Source organism: Ailuropoda melanoleuca, chromosome 9 (assembly GCF_002007445.2).
Source record: "Ailuropoda melanoleuca isolate Jingjing chromosome 9, ASM200744v2, whole genome shotgun sequence".
NCBI lineage: Eukaryota > Metazoa > Chordata > Mammalia > Carnivora > Ursidae > Ailuropoda > Ailuropoda melanoleuca.
The window spans coordinates 89478543-89500375 of NC_048226.1; positions in this window are offsets into that span (position 1 = coordinate 89478543).

Here is a 21833-nt window from a genome sequence, read left to right on the forward strand (position 1 = left end):
CATTATAAAGAAGAAAGTCTTTAAGACAGTTTGAGATGTCTCAAAATCTCATTATATCCTGACTTGCATATGTATTAATTTGGATTCTCTTATTTATATAATGAGTCAACAAGCTGATAGGTCCTGGGGGCCATGAGAATCCAGGTCTGTTAATTATCTAACATAATTACAGCAAAAAACATCTGTGCCTCTTCCCCTGCTCCACACCAGCAGAAAGATGTATTTACACAGTAGGTAGGGGTTAAAAAACATATAATGTTTAGCTATTTCTTCTTGTCAACTAGTAAGTTAATTAAAAAATAATATCCAGTGGTTCAGGTTTCTCCATTATTTAAAGTTCAACTCAATGACCTAACAGTTACACGCTAACTATGCACCATATACAGTTCTAGGTGCAGAGGATGCAATTTGAGAATTATTTGGGTCCCTGCTTTTGTGTAGACCAAAGTAGAATGGGGAAGCCTAAGTATAGTATAATGGACTAAGAGCTATAGTTGAGGTGTAAAAAGTTCTATATGGCGAAAGATGAATAAGTCTGCTTTATTCTGCTAATTATATCCTCCTCCTCTCCAATATTGTCACCTTCTCCCTTTGTATGGGCATCTTCCATCTTCTAATAGAAAAATGAAACAAAGCAGCACTACCAGAAAGGATCCTTTCCTAAAGTTTATGTGTAGTCACTGTCCTTTCTCCATCCCTGCCCAGCCAGACTTGCAAATGCATTGTGTACACCCACTATTGCTTCATCCCTAGCGTTGATGGATTCTGTAATGCCCAGATCCTGTTTTTAAGGAAGGGTGTACTTCCCCAGCAGCTGAAAGAGCTGTCAGCACACAGCCTTCAGCTACCTGCCCTTCAGGGCTGCTCAGCTGGACACAGCTGACTCACCTGAGTTCACATCCCTTTTGGTTTGTCCACCTTCACTGAATGATTGAAGCATGGTATATCGGCCTGGCCATGATGTTCCAATGTGGGACTGCTTTGAAGGCCATCCTAGCTCCAGAGCTTCCCATGGTGTTCACTGAGGCCGTTGTATGGCCAGTATTATATCTTGATTTCTCCCTCTGCCCACTCCTATTTCCTTCTCCACAGGGCTGGATCACGAGAGTAGTCCTTAAAAAGCATTCTGTATACCAAATTCCCTCTGTGGCTTCTCGGGGAACCCATCCATGACACCTGTAGGCCTTATGTCCTGCGCCTCTCACAAAAAACCTGTACAATGAGCCTGGTAGTGAGGCCAATTAGAACAATTTTTTAAAATTTTTCCTGCTGGATTATTTGTTGCTCAAGAGAAGGGGTCATTTTTAAAATTTTTTTACTACATATAGTGCCTGGCGCAGCAGCCTAGATACGTTATAAATATTAGTTGAATGAATACATATTAGAAATCCTCTCATTATTTATATGTTCAGATAATTCTAGAAGACCAATATTGTTGCCTCAGAGATATGCAAAAGAAAGTAGAAAGTTAGCCAAATTTTTTTTAAAGAAACTGTACACATTAGAGTATAATACATTGGATAAAATATCTATAATACAAAACTGCCTCAAGTCCATGAAGGATTTAAGTGGTAGAGAGCAAGTTGCAAACCAAAGATGCAGGAGTCCAGAGGAATCTAATAATATCTAGAAAGATAGAAGTGGTGACAGTCCAGGTGGACTCTGTTGGAGCTAAAACTTGGTGTGCAGAGAAGAAATGGGGAGGGTACTTTTGTGAGAATGCAGGAATAGTGCTTGGAGGTGGGGAAATAGTAGGGCCAAGGCATTGGGAGGAACAGTCAGAAGATAATAGGATCAATTTGATCAATTAGAATTTCTTTTATGGAAGTATGACAATAGTAAGCTACCATATAGCTATTTAATAAAATCTTGCAACTGTACTGGTTACCTATTGCTGTGTAACAAGCAACTCCAACATCTTGTGGCTTAAAACAAAAAGAGTTACCTTCAGACCCAGCAACTGCACTACTAGGTATTTACCCAAAGGATACAAACATAGTGATCTGAAGGGGCACCTGAACCCCAATGTTTATAGCAGCAATGTCCACAATAGCCAAACTATGGAAAGAGCCCAGCTGTCCATCGACAGATGAATGGATAAAGAAGATGTGGATGCAATGGACTATTGCTCAGCCGTCCAAGAAGTGAAATCTTAACATTTGCAGCAACGTGAATAGAACTAGAGGGTATTATGCTGAGCGAAATAAGTCAATCAGAGAAAGACAACTATCATATGATTTCACTCATATGTGGAATTTAAGAAACAAAGCAGAGGATCATAGGGGAAGGGAGGGGAAAAATAAAATAAGATGAAATCGGAGACGGAGGCAAACCATGAGAGACTCTTAACTCTAGGAAACAAACAGGGTTGCTGGAGGGGAAGTGGGTGGGGGGAAGGGCATTAAGGAGGACACATGATGTAATGAGCACTGGGTATTATATAAGACTGATAAATAATTGAGCTCTACCTCTGAAACTAATAATATACTATATGTTAATTAATTGAATTTAAATAAAAAAAAAAGAAAAAGAAAACCCAAAACAACAACCAGTTTATTAGCTTGGTTTCTGTCATCAGGCCCCCAGGCACGGCTCAGCTGGGACCTTTGCATTAGGGGCTCTGACAGGCTCCAACCAAGTTATCCACTGGACCTGCCCTCATCTCAAACTTCCAGTGGGGCAGATCCATTTCCAAGCTCACTCATGTGGTTGCTGACAAGATTCAGCTCCTTATGGGCTGTTGGGCTGAAGGTCTCCATTTCTTGCTGGCTGTTGACCAGAGGCTGTTTTCTGTTCTTTGCCATGTGACCTCTCCATCAGAGCAAACATTGGAGAAGACACACAGCAAGGGAAAGAATACCAGCAGGATGAAAAGATGAAAAGTCATAGTCTTTCGTAACCTAATCATGGAAGTGACACACCATCATTTTTGCTGTATTCTGTTTGTTAGAAGGAAGTCACTAGATCCAGCCCAGAAACAGGCAGGGATTACACAAGGATGTGAATTCCAGGGGGTGAGGATGCTTGTGAGCCATGTGAAATACTGCCTGGCACATACTCAAATCCTACCATAGTAACTTCCGTGAAGAGAAGGCACGTCATCTTTAATCTGTGCCTGTCATTTTTTGTGTCTTGTCATGAAACTGCTCAGCCTTTTCCTATCTGTGTACTTTTGCATATGCTGATTCCCCCTCTTGGACCCCTCTTCTCTCTTCTTTACATTGATAATTCCTATACCTTCACTATGTTTCAGTTGTTCATCACTTCCTCCATGAAGCCCTCCCTAAATCCATAGGTACTATTAGTGTCTTTCTTCTCCACGCTCCCATTTCCCTTTGTAAGTAGAGTCACACAGCAACTTGCTGCATTTCATTGATTCCACTGCTGCTACATTTCTTTGCTATATTATGTGTATAGATATGTGTATTTCCTGCTAGATTATTGCTTCCTTGAGGGCAAAGATTAGGTTTTAATTATCTTTTTATCTACAGGGTCTTGCACAGTTATTATTAGCTCAAGTAAACTCTGTAAATGGTATCTATTTTTTTTTTGTGACTAGGTCATTGAAGGTGGTCAATAATTACACTATACTTATAAATTAATTATTATTATTATTATTAATTTATGAAGTTCCTACATTGTGCCCCTCACTTACTCACTCTCAGAAAACCCAAGGCAGGCATTGCCTCTCATATCTTCAAGATTTGGAAACTGAGGTTAAAAGAGATTATTTAACTTTCCTGAGCTGCTTTCTTTTCAGCCCTCTTCTAGCTAATGGAGGTCGTTAAACACAGTTCCGAGCAATGGCACGTAACTGCAAGTCTGCTGGTGGGGATTCCAAGAAAACTTTTGCTTTCCTGATTAAAAATGGACCACCTCAACTGGAACACTCTATTTTTTTTTTTTTTAACTACCATTGTGTTTTTCCTGCTGTTTTTCTTAGGACCTGGAGGTGATTCCTGGAAATTCAGCAGGCATCTTGTAACCACGAGTCTATAAGCTTGAGGATGCAAGCCAAGGGGACCAATCAAACAGAAGGAGTCTAGGGTCTTAATGATACCTGTGAATAGCTACAGCAGTCTTGTATTGCTTTCTGTGGCAATGGTATGTGAAGAAAATTAATCTCTGTTTGTATAAGCCAATGTTAGTACAGGTTTTTCTGCTTTATTATTTTTTTAAATCAATTCCCAGCTAATACTGATGCTCAATGGTAGAGCTGAGATTCAAACCTAGTCTCCTTGACCCTAAATTCCATATTATTTCCACTTTGCTGTATCACATAGTTCCTGATTCAAGTTTATTCAACATGGAAAGAAAGACAAAGACACAATAACACAGAAAAGAGATAGCATATACTGTAAAGTTAGAGCCTGCTGAAGTTTTGCCACAGATATGTGAAGTTAATGGTGGTAGAATCATCAAACAAACCTTCATGGGTGGGGCGGGCTACAAGCTAATTCTCAACCAATGGGTAGAATTTGGATGCTCAGAGAGAGGAGAGCACAGGATAGTGCCACCTAGATGGGGGAAGAAAGAGACTGTCATATCACTGGTAAAGGGAAATCACACAAACTCTTTCATCCTTCTCCCTTTACTTTTACAATGTGCTCACTTGTAAAGTGCATTTGAAATCCTTTCCTTAACCTTTTGGCAAAGAGTTTGAGACGCCATTACACCATTATCAGTAAATGTCATCAAGTAGAGGCAGGTGGAAGAGGGAAGTTAAGTGTCATTTGACAACCAAAAGCACTGTGATGCCAGAGAGTGAAGTCAACTCGAGATGGGTAGATCACCAGGAAGTGACTTTTTGCACTCTCATTAATGTCTCAGATGCACTTGATTAAGCTCTCCTATCCTTATGCCAGGAAGCCATACTGCCATCAGGAAGAGCCATGGCAGAGCTAATAATCATCAGACAATGGTTTTGACAAACACTATGAGTACGTGCCAACATGTTAGGACACCTGGGGGGCTTTTGAAATTATTGCCTTAAATGTTTCTGGTGTCTGAATCAGAATTTAACAGAGTCTTGGCTGGCTTCATGACTTTTTCTTCATAAACGTAAATTTCTTCTGAGTGTGCACTTGCAGGGACAGAGATACTTTTTATCTCCTTCTCCATCACCTAAAAAAGTTTTTTTCTGGTTAAGAACAAGGTATCGCTCTCTTTAGATGGCCTTGTTCAAAATATCTACCAAAATGAAGTGCATTTAAGATCTTTCCTCAAAAAATTTTAAACTCTGTGTATGCATTATATGCATAAATGTTTAGAGAATACTTAAAAAATGTATAGTCATCCACATCTCACATAGCAAAACAGCTCAGCTACAAGCGCTCTCCTGAACAGTGTTTAGAGCTAATTTTCCTGTGGTAAATTTTGTCTTGTTGTAAGTATTATTTGGGTTCTCCCTAAATGGCTTTTATTTGATAATCCCATCTGTTAAAAAAATACAGCAGAATGAGACTTTTATTTTTAGAGTAAGCTGTTTTGACCATTGAAATTCAAGCAGGCTTTGAAAACAGCAAGGCTAGGGCTGTATTAGAGAGTAAGGAGCTTCTGGAAGAAAACAGAGGGAAGAACCAAGCAGATAAACTTGGTTGAGTGACAAAATCTTGGACACGAGAGAGCCTGGTGTCTCTATTCTGCATTTCCTTCCAAGCCCAGTCTTCATGAACTCAGGTTTGTCTCCTGTGAAGATAAGAGGTATTTGGCTCCTTTGTCTTTTAATGGAAAGAATAGTCCATCATGAAACTTTTGTACCTTTGGATCTGAGGCTCAGAGCAACAGCTGGCCATGACCGTGCTTGGGAATCAGTGACAGAAACAGCCACAGTGCTTGTTAGAGCTGCTAGAACTTGGTGTACCAAGGAGTTCCCAGGGATATCGTAGAAACTCGAGCAAGCCCAGCGGTAGCCAGTGGGAAAAGATGGAAGGCATCTCTTAACTTGTAGAAAGACTATGCCTGAGTATGCTGAGGCCTCCAGAAGACCAAATGGCACAAACCATCTTATTTCTACATGGAAGCAGTGGCAGTTTTGGAAAGATATAAACTACCTAAGCAAAACATTGCTGAAAGTGCAGTGACGTGAATTAGAAACGACTGTACGCAGTGCCTCGGAGAGTCTTCCTCTCTAGCCTCTCCAGCATGCCCCAGGCTGGATGTAGAGTGCCTTACTACCCCGTTTGCTCTTACCTGCGTGTCTCCCAGGCTCACCTTACTCACCTATTCCTGACATTTGTTACTAGTCATCAAAAGAACTCCACCCCCACCCACACCCAAGGATCTCAATCCTCTCTCTCAGGCTGTGAGTAACTCAGGAGGTAAGGTGTGGGATGTGCCAGGGAAACCCACCAAATTCTTACACATTCCTGGATAGGTCCTCGAGTCAGCAGAGCATGATAAATCAGAATCAATTAGAACAAATATTGATATCAATTGGCATACTTAATGTCATAAGACAAAGGACCCTTGGCCCTTGGCGCTTGGCTCAGTCTTCCTGGGAAATGCAGAAACCTGTCCCCCCAGACACAAAAATGCTAAGAGTTGCAGAGAAATAGCTGAGTGAGGAATCCTTTTACCATGTCACCTTCGCCGCCCCCCCCCCCACCGTATAGCCATAGCCTTGAAAGGAGACAGTCTTGCGCTGTTCATTGTTGGTTGTCCAGAGGCGTGCTCAGAGTTCAGGCTGTATTGGCGCATGGCCTTCCACCTGCCAAGGCTTCGACATCAATTATTCAGAGTCCTATCTCCTAAGTAGGTTAATGCACCAATGCCAATTTACTCATGGTCTTTGTCCATGACAAGGTCAGGTTTTGAGCAAAAAACCCTTCTTGCTTTTATACAAAATCTCTTCCTTTCAAGTTTTATAGCCTGAGTCCTTTTGCTTTTAGATCTGTTTATGGTTCTTACGTGCTTTCATGGACTGCACCCCTTGTATACCTGAGCGGTCTCAGTGCACACGGTGTCTTCCGCTGCGAAAGTTTAATCCTCCCACTTAGGCTGCCAAGCCAGTGGAAAAAGTTTGAGAGGGAAGGGAGGGCAATGCCTACCTCTCCTTTCCCTTGTCTCCCGCAAGATTTTTTTTTCGTTTTTCAACACTTCTGCCGCACATTCAAGTTATTTTTCTCTTTCTCCCATAGGATGACAAACCCTTAGAACTCAGGAAATGGCTAACTTTTCTGACATGACAAACAGTGAGTTCAAATCTCAATTTCGCCAAATACTGGCTATGTGACCTTGGACATTCTTTTGCGTTCTGACAGCCAATTCCAAGGGCGTGTACACCAAGTACTTTTCTGACACCATCTGGGTGACTTATAATTTAACTCCATTTGGACACTGTCTACCTGGAGAGCGCATCTGATTCCACAATTGGCGAGGTTAGTCCTACAAGGCCACCATCCCCTTTGGATACCTGCCACAAGTTCAGACACCTGTCACCTGTTCTTCTGAGTGACTGGCTACATATTGGAGGTTCTCATGACCCCATCCTTGGGTTTGATTAAATGTTAGAGCAGGTCACAGAACTCAGAGAAACATCTTACCCACTAGATTGCCAGGTTATCATGAAAGGATGTAACTCAGGAGCAGCCAGGTAAAAGATACGTAGGGCAAGGTATGTGGGAAGGAGCATGGAACTTCCACACCCTCTCCAGGTACACCATTCTTCCTGTACCTCCAGTGTTCACCAAGCTGAAAATTCTCAGAACCCATCTTCTCAGGGTTTCCTGGGGGCTTCGTCACAAAGGCATAGTTGATTAAATCATTGGCCATTGGTAAATTGATACAACCTCCAGCCCTATTCCCCTCCCAGGAGGCTAAGAGTGGGACTGAAAGTTCCAAAGCTCTAAAAATCCATTGGTAACCAGCCCCCATTTTTTGGTGCTTTCCAAGTAACATCATTAACATAACAAAAGACGCCTTGCTGAGTCTCATCACTTAGGAAATTCCAAGGATTTTAGGAGCTGTGTGCCAGAAAAGAAGGGGTAGACCAAATATATATTTCTTATTATAAATCACAATATCATAGACTTACATGTTTCTTTATATGAAAAACTGGGTTAATAAATGACTTCTCACTGGTGTGTGAGGATTACATGTGATAACATATGTGAGAGTCTTATGTGAAGAGTAAAGCACCTTACCAATGTAAGGATTTAATATTGTCATAATTGTTATTCATCATTGTATCCTTCCCATAACTTCTCATTGGGCCTTATATCTCAATAAGTGCTCAATACATGTGACTGAAATGAAGAATAAACACTCGATAATTAAGCCCAGGTTTAAGTGTTGTAAATGTTGATTGCCAGTGACTGCCATGGAATGTTAAACTAGTCTGTGGTCTTGCAGACAAATGAGGATCTAGCAGCTCAGGAGACTTTGGGCCCTTCTGTAACACTCCCCAGGACATCCCAGGCCACCAAGGCCATAGCAGCAGAAGCGTGGATGACCGGGTTCGGAAGCTGGAGACAAGCCTTACTCCATACTGTCTGTGCTGGCTGCTCAGTCTGATGGCATGTTTTGCTGATCCAAATCCAGATTTTCTTTCTACAGATTTGTTCTTTGGAGTCAATGTGGCCCTTGGAGCCACTGGTTTGGTATGGTAAAAAGAACACAACTTTTGGAATTCAAATCCCAGCTCTGGCACGTGTTAGCTGTCGGATATTAGGCACACTTCTGCCTAAACCTTAGTTTTCTGATCTGGAAAACAGAGATGAAGATAGCCTACTTCAGAGGCTGATGGGGGAATGGAGATAATATGTACAAGGAACCTAGCCCAGTTCCCTGCAGGCTTCTGGCACTTAATCAATAATGTTTATTTTCCCATGGATTTGAATAGATGGCTGCACGTGCTGCTCTGTTTCTGTCTTCTCTAGTTTTAGTTCAGTATTTTATATGGTTTTGTTTTATCTCCTTTGGCTAGTATGTGATTCTCTGTATTCAGCTGTCTTTCCAGATGCCCTGTGACCTCAGTTCTCTGATGGGTATAAGGAAAGTTATTGATTTTCCACTTGTTTAGCCTTTTTCTTGTTGTAAGGCTGGAAGTGATGACTTCCAATCTTTTTTTCTAAAAAAAGCCCTTTGTTGAGACATGATAATAGGCATACAAAAAGCTGTATATATTTGATGCCTACAACTGAGTTTGGAGATAAATATATACCATGAAATCATCACCACAACCAGTGCCATAAACATAACCATCACCACCAAAAGTTCCTCCTGCTGGCTTGCTTTCTGAATTGTTGTTGTTGTTATTAAAGCATTTAACATAAGATCTATCTTCTTAGCAATTTTGAACTATTTGATAATGTTGTTAGCTGCAGACACTGTACTGTACAGTGGTTTCTAGGACTCATTCAACCTGCAAACTTGCAACTTTGTACCCTTTGACCAACATCTCCCCATTCCTCCCTCCTCCATCCGTTGATAACCACCATTTTAATCTCTGCTTCTGGGAGTTTGACTGTTTTAGATGTCTCATGTAAGTGGGATCATGTAGTGTTTGTTCTGTGGCTTTTTTTTTCTTCCCTTACCACAGTGTCCTCAAGATTCATCTGTGTTGTCACAAATGGCAGGATTTCCTTCCTTTTTTTAGGCTGAATAATGTTACATTGTATGCGTGTGCCACAGTTCTTTGGCCATTTACCTATGGATGGACATTTGGGTTATTTCCATGTCTTGGCTATTATGAATAATGCTGTAGTAAACATAGGTATACAGGTATTTCTGCGATCCTGATTTCAGTTCCTTCGGCTGTGTACCCAGAAGTGAGATTGTAGTTTCATGTGAGGGTTCTGTTTTTAATTTTTTGAGGAAACTACATACTGTTTCCCATAGTGGTTGTACAATTTATAGTCCCACCCATAGTTGTTGGAACCAATAAAGGTTCCTGGTCAACATGCCTTATCTTTGTGTGTGCGTGTGTGTGTGCGTGTGTGTGTTTTATTTTGTTTTTGTTTTTTTGATAAAAGCCATCCAAATATGTATGAGGGGATATTTCATTGTGGCTTTGGCACATTGCGATTTTGATCTTATTGTCTCTCCAAACTCTGTACTGCAGATACTTTCACTTCCAGTGCATAAAAGAAATGGTGCAGGAATGCTAAGGGTGTTTTTAAAAGGCAAATAGAAGATTACCAGAGGAACTGTGCTTCAGACTCTGGTCTTCATGACTCCAGGGTCTATGCTCTTTCCACAGAATTGCCACAAAGACTGGACTCCATGATGACTATCTTTATTAAACCATAAATCATAACATTTACTTTACTAGCAACTTAACATGTGTTAACCAACTAAATGCTCATAGCAATCCTAAGAGTTAGGTAGTGTTATTACACCTGATTTACTGATGAGGAATCTGAGGTACAGAACGTTAACTCACTAGACAAAAGCTCCACAGCTAGTAACTGGCAGACCGGCATTCATGTTCATGTGATCTGGCCTCAGTGCCCATGCTGTCAATTGCTACATCATCATACATGGTGTGGCACGTAAGAGTGAGCCTACTGAGACCCTGAACTAGGACATAAAATTCTCAACAATATCTCAGATACACACATAGAACAGATATGGATAAAGTACGGAGACGGGGTCAGTTAATTTTGTCAGCAAACCTCACAAAAAGCTGTACATCTGACGATTGGAGGGTAGATCACAAAAGATTATGCATGCCAGAAATGTGACCTTTCTGAAGAATTTTAATCAGGGAAGAACATGAATTACTCTTGTAGCTTTGAAAGTGATTTCTGGCATAGAAAGAAGAGGTAAAGCTAGGTCTTTGCAACAGTTCATGGTCGAATTTACTGCGATAATGTTGCCCAAGCAACTTAGCTTCCTTCCCTTCCTGACCCTCAGTCATTTCCAAAGACTACACTTTATTGAGTATACGCTAGTAAAAAGAAGTCACTGTCATCCCATCAATTGGCCAAGGAAAAAGAAAATCATTCCAGTCTTAAATCTTAGTCACTGTTTTGACGGCTGTTATACAGAAAGCTGACATCCCTATTGAGTTATCTGCTTTGACACCTCACTCACTAGTTTTTGAGACATTTTCATTATCTCAAGGATGCCATTAGAATGCATGAACAGAATCATAAGTTCTTCAAAATCCAGAATGCTCATGTTGTGTATGTTATTCTTGACAACGTGAGTTACCTTATGTATTCATTTCTGCACGTTGTTTAATGTCTTGGTGTTCTTAGTTCTCCCTGTGGTCATCCTTCCTCCTGATTACCCTGAGTCATTTGGTAATCTGCAAATCTATCCTCTTAACTACCAGCACCTTCTTCCTGATTATTAACCAATGCCTTCAATGGCCATGTCTCCCTTTGCAAGGTTAGTGAGAATACATTTATTTCTAACTCTTAACCCTCCCTAAATTCAGGGACTTTTTTTTTTTTTTTTTTTTTTTTGCACAATTTCCAAGGACAGAATTTCCTCTGAAACTCCGGGTGAAGGACTTAGGAGAAGTCATCTAGATTTGGAAATTATAAACCATTTTAGAAGGATGGGATTTTAGATACGGTGTCTGAGGCTTGGGAGTGCCATGAGTTCAGAATGGAGTTGTTTGGGAACATTCGTAAGGGACAGAGCTCAGAGATGACAATAAATATTAATGTGAATAAATATGTTAGTACCTGTCATGTGATGAATGTGCACAGAGACACTTTGATGGGCAGTTTGTCTGTATCAGATCGTTCAATTCTCTATTAAGACAACATTCTTAACTTTAAATTTTAAACGAGAAAACTGAGACCCAGAGAGATTGTATAATGGGCCCAATGTTAATAACTTAAAAGCTGCAGTTTGAACCCAGACCTTTAGTAGCAAAGTCCGTTTGTGAGCATAAATGAAGTGGTGCCTGAAAGATGGAAACAGAAGAATTTTCTTGAATAAATAGGTCCATTACTGAAAGCCTACCTGATAGGAGCCTCAGGCATTTGCACTAAGGAGACAGGCCATGCCTTACAATGGAAAGAAGAATACAGGTTACAGACTTTAATGCTGACATTTTACATGACTGAACAATGACACTGAAGAAACCCTTAAGACATACTTCATGTGCTGACAATCCTTATAATATCTAAGATACACCAGTCTTACTCTCCTTTTATTCTGCTTGTTGTTTTAAGGAATCTGAACTAGTTAGGGTGGGTCAGCTGGAGTTCCCAATGTTTCCTTCAGTGCAGGAATGATTCTCTATGTTTCTAGGGACCCCCTGATTCCTTCTGGTTTTGAGAATGGCCCTCCAAATACTACTTTTGTTGCGATGGTTCAAGCTAAGGTTTTCCATCTTCATTTTTATTATGTTCTCAGACCTCGCCTGAGCAGTGTGGGCACAGTCATGTCTCTGGGCTCACTCACCATTAGATGAGCCATCTGTGGAGCCATCTATGGAGTTCACCTTTGGTTAGTGCCTGCTGTGTGCTAGGCACATTACTAGACCCTTCACATACGTTATTTCATTTCCTCATACAAAAATCCTGGAAAGAAGATATTGTTCTGACTTTTTCAGGTAAAGAAACTGTTACTTAGAGCAGTTAAGTAACTTGTCAATGGTCATATAGTTCTTAAGGGATGGGAGGAAGATTTGATCCCAGGTTTAGCTGACACTCTTATATTACATTTCTTGGTATATTGCTTATTTCATAGTCTCTTATTAGCTTCTAGAAGGATTATTATTTCATTCTTTTCCTTAATTTTCTTTCTTTCCATCTTACTCTCTTTATCCCTCTCTCCCTTCTTTCCTCCTTCCCTTCTTCCCATCTTTCCTTCCTTCTAACTACTCTCTCTTTTTGCTTCCTCTCCCTCCCTCCCTCTCTTCCTTCCTCCCTCCCTTCCTTTCTTCCTTCCTGTCTTCTCTTCTTCCCTTCCTCCCACTTCTCTTTCTTCTTTCCACTCTCTCTCTCTTTTTTTTCTCTCCTTCCCTCCTTCTTTGTCCTCCCCTTTTTCTTTTCTTTTTGTTAAATGAAAAGAAGCAAGAAAGACTGAGTCCTTTTGACAGAAATTTCTTGGATCTTTTCACTTCTTTATTATATTCTCAGGCACCCTTTCAAATGAATATGTATTAAAATAGCAACGTGCACAAATGTCAGCTGATGCCATCTCTCTGTTTGCCACAACTTTCCAAAGGAAAATTAAATTTGATGAGGTTTTGCTTCATTGTTTTGGCCTGAGTTTTACAGACACCACTTCAAAGGATTTTGCTCGGTCCTCAGAATGTCCTTGTCTCAGGCACAGGGCTGGGGAAGTTGACCTTGAAGACATACCGCCTATTATTGAATCAGTGATGCTAGAGCTGCGGGGGCTCTTAGAAATCACTTTTAGAAAAGGAGTCAAAGGCTCAGAAGATGAAGTCAGTTTCTTTATTTCTAAAATGGGGATATTAATAACACCTACATAATACACGGTTATGAGTTTTAAATAAATTCCTATTTGTGAAGTGAATAGAATTGTGACAAGCCCATGAGGACCACCATAGAGTATGTGAAAAATAAACATCATAATTTGTCCAGGGTCACAGGGTGAGAAAGTCACCATTGTTTTCTGAATAAATATACCTGGGTCCCAGCTCCCTTGTATGACTTTGGGCAAGTCATCTGACCTCTTGGAAGGCCAATGTCGCTCAATCTTGAAATCATGTCTCATGGCTTGACTTCATAGCATTCTTGTGAGACCTGAATGAGCTAACACGGGCAGAGTGCACAGCCCCCGATAGGAGCCCAGCAGGTGAGAGCTAGCTTTAGACCCAATGTCAGAAGCAGTAACCATGATCTCCTGACAAACTCAACGCTCTTTGTAAATCTTGAAATATTTCTATGATTACAAAGAACAGAGATTTCATGTCTATAATGTAACGGTTTCTTTTAGGGCTTGGGGGTGGAATATTTAATGTCCCTTAAGCCAATCCAAGAAAATCTACCTAACTTGAAAAAGAAACATATTCCAGACACTTTTCTTCCTGTTGGCATCATCATTGGTTAACACATTGTCTTTGGCTGAGCTTCATTTGTATTCTCTAAAAATCATAAGGGTAGGTACGTTGAAGTCTCTGTTTTTATTTGGAAGAAGATATTCTAAGCATCATATTTCCTTATCTCTTCCTGTTTTGATTCTTTTGCTTTACCTCACTCGGCCCGGAATCACGCAGATATCAAATCTGATCCTAACTCGGTCATAGCCAGTTGAATGACCTTGGGCTGGGCACTTGTAATTTCCTTTGACACGTAATAGCTTCTATTTCCTTGACTTACATTTTTTTGGGAGAAAAAAGCCTCTTTATTTACTTGTTAATTATTGACTTTGAATTTTAGAAATAATTTCAATTTTTAATTTTGACTTTAGTTTTAGATTTACAGAAAAATTGTGAAGCACAGAGTTTCTACATATCCTTCATCCATTCCCCCAATTATGAGCATCCTATATTATTACGGTACATTTGTTACAATAAATAAATGAATACAGATACACTGTCATTAACTGAAGTTAATGGATTGCAAAAGTTAAGTTGATGGCAGTGATTGGTTTTCACATATTGAATCAGTATTGTGTCCCTGAAATAAATACCACTTGGACATTACATATACTTTTTTTCTCATACAGTTTTTGGATTCTATTAGCCCCCTGTGTTTTCCAGCTTTGCCTTTTACTACTTGCCAGTATGAACACCGATCTGATCAGGTGACCCCATTGTCTATTATATGTGACATTTTGTTCAAATCCTCCCCTTTCCTGTAGATCTTCTTTAATTTGTTCTCCCTCTTCCAGCCAGCCCTTCCGAATCTGCTCCTTAATCCCTACCTCTTCTCTGTCCTTTAAAGGTTCTATGTCTGCAGCGCTGGAACTGGCACAGCTGTGTAGATTTTCTGTAAATAAGGTCTCTATTTTTTGTTTGTTTGTTTCATATCTCATCTTATTACAGAAAGGATTGAAAGCATTTTCCTCAACTACACTGATTTAATAAGGTAAGGACCAATTAAAGCCTAAGTGGATAATGACAGTGGGACAAAGAAAGAATTAGGGTGGAAAAGGTAAAATGAAGCCAGAGGTGAGGTTTTTGTATCATACAGTGATAAAATTCTCCGTGTTTTTCTTATTTTTTAGAATTTCTGGTACCTTAGTACAAAGTTTTACAGTTTTCAAAGGACCTTGCCACATCTCATTTTGTTGTATGTTGGTGTTCTAATTTTTTTTTCCCAGGGTAGGAAACCTAGATTCAAAGAGTGCAGGAGGTAGTGAATAATAGAACAAAGAAAGTAATCTCAGTGTGTGAAAGTGCAGGGTCATTGCACATATACTCCATTTCACAATAGGAGTAGACAAGCTTTGTGAGGAAGGGGCCATGTTTCGTAGTTGCTTTGTTTTCCATATTTTGCTCACTCGAAATTAGGCACCTGTTATGGCCAACCACACGCACATTGATTTGAATGCTATCTCATTTTGCCTCCAAGTCTGTAAACAGTGTGGCAAGGTGGGTTAATGAGAATTAAATGTAGCAGAATAGGAAGACCCAAGCTTGTGTTTTGTTTCCTGTTGCTTTGAAGAAGTAGCTGTTCAGCCTTGGGGATATAAGACTAACTCATGCATTTCTACACTGATCTGATTCCCATAAAAGACAAACAATGCTATCTTTAATTCTGATACGTAAAATAGTTTATAGATCCTAGTTAGCCATTCGGTGTCCCCATTAAGGAGAAAGTGTGAAGAAAGACAAGTGGACAGTGGTCCTAGTGTTGAAAGTAAGGGCTCCTCTGCTTGGTGGGTTAAGAGGAGATTAGGGGAGCTTTCCTGAGACTGGAGAGAATAATCGCACTTTCAATTTCCTTAAATAAGTGAGAATTACCCTCAGTCGCAAACAGGGAGTGTCAGGTCTTCCAAGAATAGGAGTTCAGGACCCAGCCTGGGAGCCATAGAGTGTCTATGGGAAGGGCTGGTGATTCCTTGGCTGGTGTGAATAGGGGGAATCTACATTATGTGGCCAGTTGGGTAATGGTGAAGACTGTGAGTGGTCTGCAGAAAAGGCTCCTTCCTGAGTGGAGATGTCCTTCAACAGACGAATGGATAAAGATGTGGTCCGTATATACAATGGAATATTACTCAACCATCAGAAAGGTTGAATATCCATCATTTGCATCAACATGGATGGAACTGGGGGGGATTATGCTGCGTGAAATAAGCAGAGAAAGACATCATATGGTTTCACTTATATGTGGAACATAAGGAATAGCATGGAGGACATTAGGAGAAGGAAGGGAAAAATAAAGGGGGAGAAATCAGAGGTGGAGAAGAGCCATGAGAGACTATGGACTCCAGGAAACAAACTGCGGGTTTCAGAGGGATGGGGTGTGTGGGCATGGGTTAGCATGGTGATGGGAATTAAGGAGGACATGTATTGCAATGAGCACTGGGTGTTATATGCAAACAATGAATCATGGAACACTACATCAAAACTAATGAAGTACTGTATGGTGACTAACATAGCATAATAAAAATAAATAAATAAAAGAGACCCAAGAGAATGCCCTTGACCCTTCCACCATGCGACACAAAAGGAAGTGGAAGTGGGCTCTCAGCACATATCAAATCTACTGGTACCTTAATCTTGGACTCCCTGGCATCCAGAACTGTGAGAAAGAAATTTCTGTTGTTTATAAGCCAAAAAGAAAAAAAGAAGAAAAGAAAGAAAAGAAAAGAAAAGAAAAGAAAAGAAAAGAAAAGAAAAGAAAGAAAAGAAAAGAAAAGGAAAGAAAGAAAGAAAGAAAAGAAAAGGCTCCTTCCTAACTTTTGAGTAATCCTGAAAGAGTCTTGCATGTTGTAAGGTCATAATAATCACCAATTAATAAAGGTAAGTGAGAGTTTGGAAGGACATAATTTGATCTGCAAATATAGAGAAATAGGGTCTTTTTTGTACCTTGGGTATCAAGGAGCAGTCTATGCCTATTACAAGTGCTAAATACACCGAGTACCACAGCTGTAAGAAATATGTCTTTGTCTCCTGAGTAGGCAACATGATATAGCTGTTCATACTTAGCTGTGCCTTGTAATAAACCAGAAAACCTGTTCAAGATACAAAAGTATGGGCTCCATCTCAGGTGTATGGAACCAGGATATTGGTAGAACGGGACATGGATAACTGTAGTTTTCCTTTTCTGTCGGTCCTGCTCTCATCTGTGGACTGCTAGTTGAAAAATTCCTGGTCAGGGGATAAAACGGGGACTTTGGGTTCAAGCAAGTCAGGATTTAAATGGAGGCTCAGCCACTCAGACAAGTTACCTAAATTCAGTGAGCTACTGGATCTTATTTGTACAATGAGGATTAAAGGTATCTACCTTTCATGCATATGGAGAGATTAAATGGGATACTGTATCTAGAGTTCTCACTTCGGTGCTTAGCAGGTAGTAGACATTCAGTAAATATTTATACATCCCTCCAACCCCATTAAGTTCTCTGCTTGATTTCAGAACATCATTCCATTTAGGTAGCCAAGGGTTCTTGGAAGGTCTGACTTTGTCCCCCTCTTTGGTGTCTAATCTTAAAGCTCTCCTTCATCATAAACCTACCCATGGCTTCATCCACAATTGTTGTAGGTACTGACTGGCAGGTCAGAACACTGAGAATGACACATTTAAAATGACTGTGTGTCCTAATCTTCACTCCCCTAGAAGCTACCTTGGAGTTAGCACAATGGAAGATAATTAAAAGATTGCTTTTTCGGAGCTTGAATCTTTTCTGACAGCCTTTTATGAAAAAGTCTCCTTTGTGTTGTCCAGGAATGATTTTGTAGCAGATGAAGCCATTAATCAGTTTTAGTCAGGAAAGAAATGTCTATTTTGATTGTGTTAATACCTGGTCCAATGATGGCAGATGGGTTGCTTCAGTTTTCACGGATATACGGGACGGTGGTTTTCAAAACGGAAAGAATTTGGAGTTAGAGTTGACAAATGTGAGCTTGAGTCCTTCTTTTCTTTCCTCCCTCGCTCCTTCCTTTCTTTCATCCCTCCCTCCCTTCATCCCTTCCTCCCTTCCTCCTTCTTCTTCCTTCTCTCCTTCCCTCCCTTCTTCCCTTCCTCTCTCCCTCCCTCTTTCTTCTTCCCTCCCTCCCTCTTTCTTCTTCCTTCCTCCCCTCCTTCCTTCTTTTAACTGTATGGATTTGGATAATGAAAAATACTGCCTTTTGCATCTCTTTCTGTAAGATGGAAATGACAATCCCTACCTAAACTCTCAAGGGCTTTTATGAGGAGTAAATGAGATACATAAGGCCTCATTTTATAAACTATAAATTTGATGAAAAAATAAATACAGTGTTTATTTTTCATATTCATGTCTTAAATGACTCTGGAATGAGAATGTATAAGAAAAGGAAAGAAACATTCTCCCATTTATTAATTATTCACTCACGCACTCATTTATCGTTAAGCAAATATTGAGACACTACAATAGAATGTAGCCTACTAAACACTCGCACTCGTATTATTTCATTTAATGTTTACATCAGCCTTGAAAGGTAGTTATTAATACCTTCACTGAGAAATTTGAGATCCAAAAAAGAAGAAGAATTAAATTAAGGTCACACAGCTAATGACAAGGTTGAGATGGTAGCTTGGCTTTTTGTGACCATAAATAAGATCGCGTTGTACACAAGCTTGAAGAGAAGTGGTTTTTATAAGGCGTTAAAAACTTGAGATGCTTTGGATGTCTCAGCAGGATCACTTATTGAATAATAAGGATATATTTTTTTGGTTCTCCTCACTTCTGCAAATTTCCATCTGCTAAAATTAGATCTTTCTTAACCCTTGCTCTAAACCCCTGAAGTCATGCAGACCTAGTTTAGACTTGTGCTTGACAAGATGATAATTTAGATTCTTCTGTCAGTTAAAGCCCACCCACCAGTCACCAAGTAGAACAAAATGTGGAGTGATCTGGTGAGGAGGGTGACAGAGACATCTATGATACGGGGGCATCTGCTAATGATTCCATCAGTTTCTATCACTCTCAGAATGGCAGGGCAGAAGCTTCTAGGTTGTCAAGGCAAACATCACAGGATGATTGTGGTTTCCCACTGTGAATTCAAAATGAGAGCTTAGGCCCCAACCATGACCTGCTTAACTGCAGAGCCCAGGTCACTAGTTCCATTCTCTTCTTTCTCTGGTCCCCGGTACATCTCCTGGTGGGATGAGGGGGGAGGAGGTTATCCCATGAACTCATGTCAATCTAGGTCTTGACTCACAGTTGGAATCTTCTTTCAATTTCTACTCTCACTACTTCCCTTGGGCCACCCCTCCAATCACCCTGCTTCTCTTTTTCTGAGCTCTTAGCTTCAGAAACCTCTTGGCTCTTGACTGTAACACTGTTGCAGCTTCTCTGTGTGGGGGCTACATGGTTCCTGCTTCCAAGGCTCTGCTTCCTTTTCATCAACACTTAATGGATTGCTGGGTGAATCCATTCATCTAAGACTCCATTGATTTTGTATCTTAGAGAGCCATGCTGGGGTTCTTGGACTTATCATAGGATGCAGGAAAGTAAAATGAAGCAATGGATTCCATCATATAATTTTGTCCTATAGATTACACCTGCTAAGAAGGGTTCCATGGCCTTGCTGCTTGGATTTTGTCACCCTTTGGTTTATATGCAGCCTTTTTTTTTTTTTCTTTTCTTTTTTACCAGCCACAGAGGTTTGTTTGTGACTGCTTCAAGAAACATTCTCCACATTGCACGCAGAAAGCATTATTTCCTACTTTAACTCTTAAATTCCAATATGGACTTATGTTCCTGATGGGTCAAACCTACTTCTTTTCTCTTGAAATCTTACACTGTGACAATAAATAACACAAGCAGTTTAGACCTTGAAAATACGCCAAGTCATACTGTTTTATTTAGGAGGTTACATTTGGGGCCATTGGCAAGATAGAGTGAGTGTCCTTTGAACTACCAATAACTGGGGCAAGAAATAACGTAGACCTTTGGGACTAGAATGTAAACTCTATGAAGGCAGGGATTATTTTCTGTTCACTCTTGAATTCCCAGTGTCTAGAATAGTGCCTAATACAAACTGCTAATACAAACTGCTCAATAAATTGTCTGTTGAATGAATGGTGAATAAATGGTGAATCATTAAAGGGGAGAAGGAGAGTAATTATTGTCTTAGGGATCAAAGAGGGAGTTATGGGAAGCTGGACATCAGTCCTGGGGGTGTTTGGGAACATAGGAGGGAGGCATATGAATTGCCCTTGATCTCACGGAGACAGACAAGGATGAGCTCAACCGCTTTCAGGTGAGTGCAGGGGCAGAGTGAATAACAGTGGCAATCCTAATGTGGTGGAGCCCCAGCTTCTCATGGACAAATCTTTATTTACTCTTGCCTTGCTAGGAAATGGTAAGAAGACATGGGGCTGACTTTTTGTAGTGGAGTAAAGTAGTGTTACACCTGCCTCCGCATCTCAGTGGGTATCTAGTACTAGGTACGCTGTGTGGCTGATGGTGGAATCCTTTCCAATCTTGTCCATCTGTCCTGTGGATGAGTCTCACAAAAATATCCCTGAGTATGCATGGATGTAAACCTTGAGACCTTGAGCTGTGGCACTGGACCCAAGACCACTTATCTCATGTAACCATGGCAGGTGACAGCACGAAGAGAGAATGGCTTGCTCCCTGGAACGGTATACCTTCCTCTCAAACCAATGTTGGTGGGCGTGTCCCAGTCACTGCTGCAGACAGGCGCTGTTGAACTACATGAGGCATGCCGTAGACCAGTGACTGTAACAATAGGTAAGGAGAAATGGGTGTCCGGGCACACTGGACAGCTTGTACATACTCTTTCCCTAACATGATCATAATTCTTTGGACCAAAGCCAAAAAAGCAATACTGACATTCTTGGAGTAATTATGGGAGGGGAGGGGCAGGAAGAAAAGAAAGTAAAGAAAGGCATTTTTTGCAATATAAATAGATGCTATATACTCTCACAGTTATTCACTGTTGCTATTAAAAACAATTTGCACCCAAGATGACGAATCAGAGCCTACCAAGTGTTCCATGAGTTCTCCTACTTGGTCCTTGCAGTCTTGAGTTGACCTCCCTCTAGTCCAGCCATCTGCTGTTCCATGTCAGATTCCCATTCCTGAACATAGTTTAGCTTTTCTTCCTGCCCTAGAGACCCGTTGGCATCCACTTAAACCATTGGGTACAAGAGATAGTTGGGGTAGCGCATTGAGGCCTCAGTTCATGGTTCCACAGGCGGTATCCTCATTTGCAAACTATATGCAGTTATGTGCTTCAACCTGTGTAGTGGTTCAATCTATGAATTCAGAAAAAGTGGTGGCCCCTCACCTCTTCAGTGGAGGACACAGACGCTTAGGAGGGCTGGATGACTTGCTTGAGTTCATGCAAATTATGTTTCCAAGGCAGGATCTGAGCCCAGGTTTTTGGACTCGAATCCAGTGTTGCCTCATCTACTTGGGCTGCTCCTTGGGATCAGAACTAAGCCTCATCAAGGCCATAAAGCTGACTGTATTCTCTCTGGGTCTCACTCTGATTCGCTGTAGCTCTTAACCCTCTTTCTGGGGCCAGGGTTCTCAGATGTACTTCCTGCTGAGTTACTTGGCTCTCCCACCTGATGCAACAGACAAATGACATCGGTTTTGGGACCTTTTGTGACATAGCAAAGGCCAGCTTCATGGGCCTACAACCTGTGCAGTAGCCTGGATCCCATGTAGAGGTCCCTGTGCTTGGCATCGTGATCTACAGGAAATTACGTAGCTGATCCTTCTTTCAAGCTTATGACTTTGGTTACATTTCTTTTTTTTTTTTTTTTAAGATTTTTTTTTTTTTTAATTTG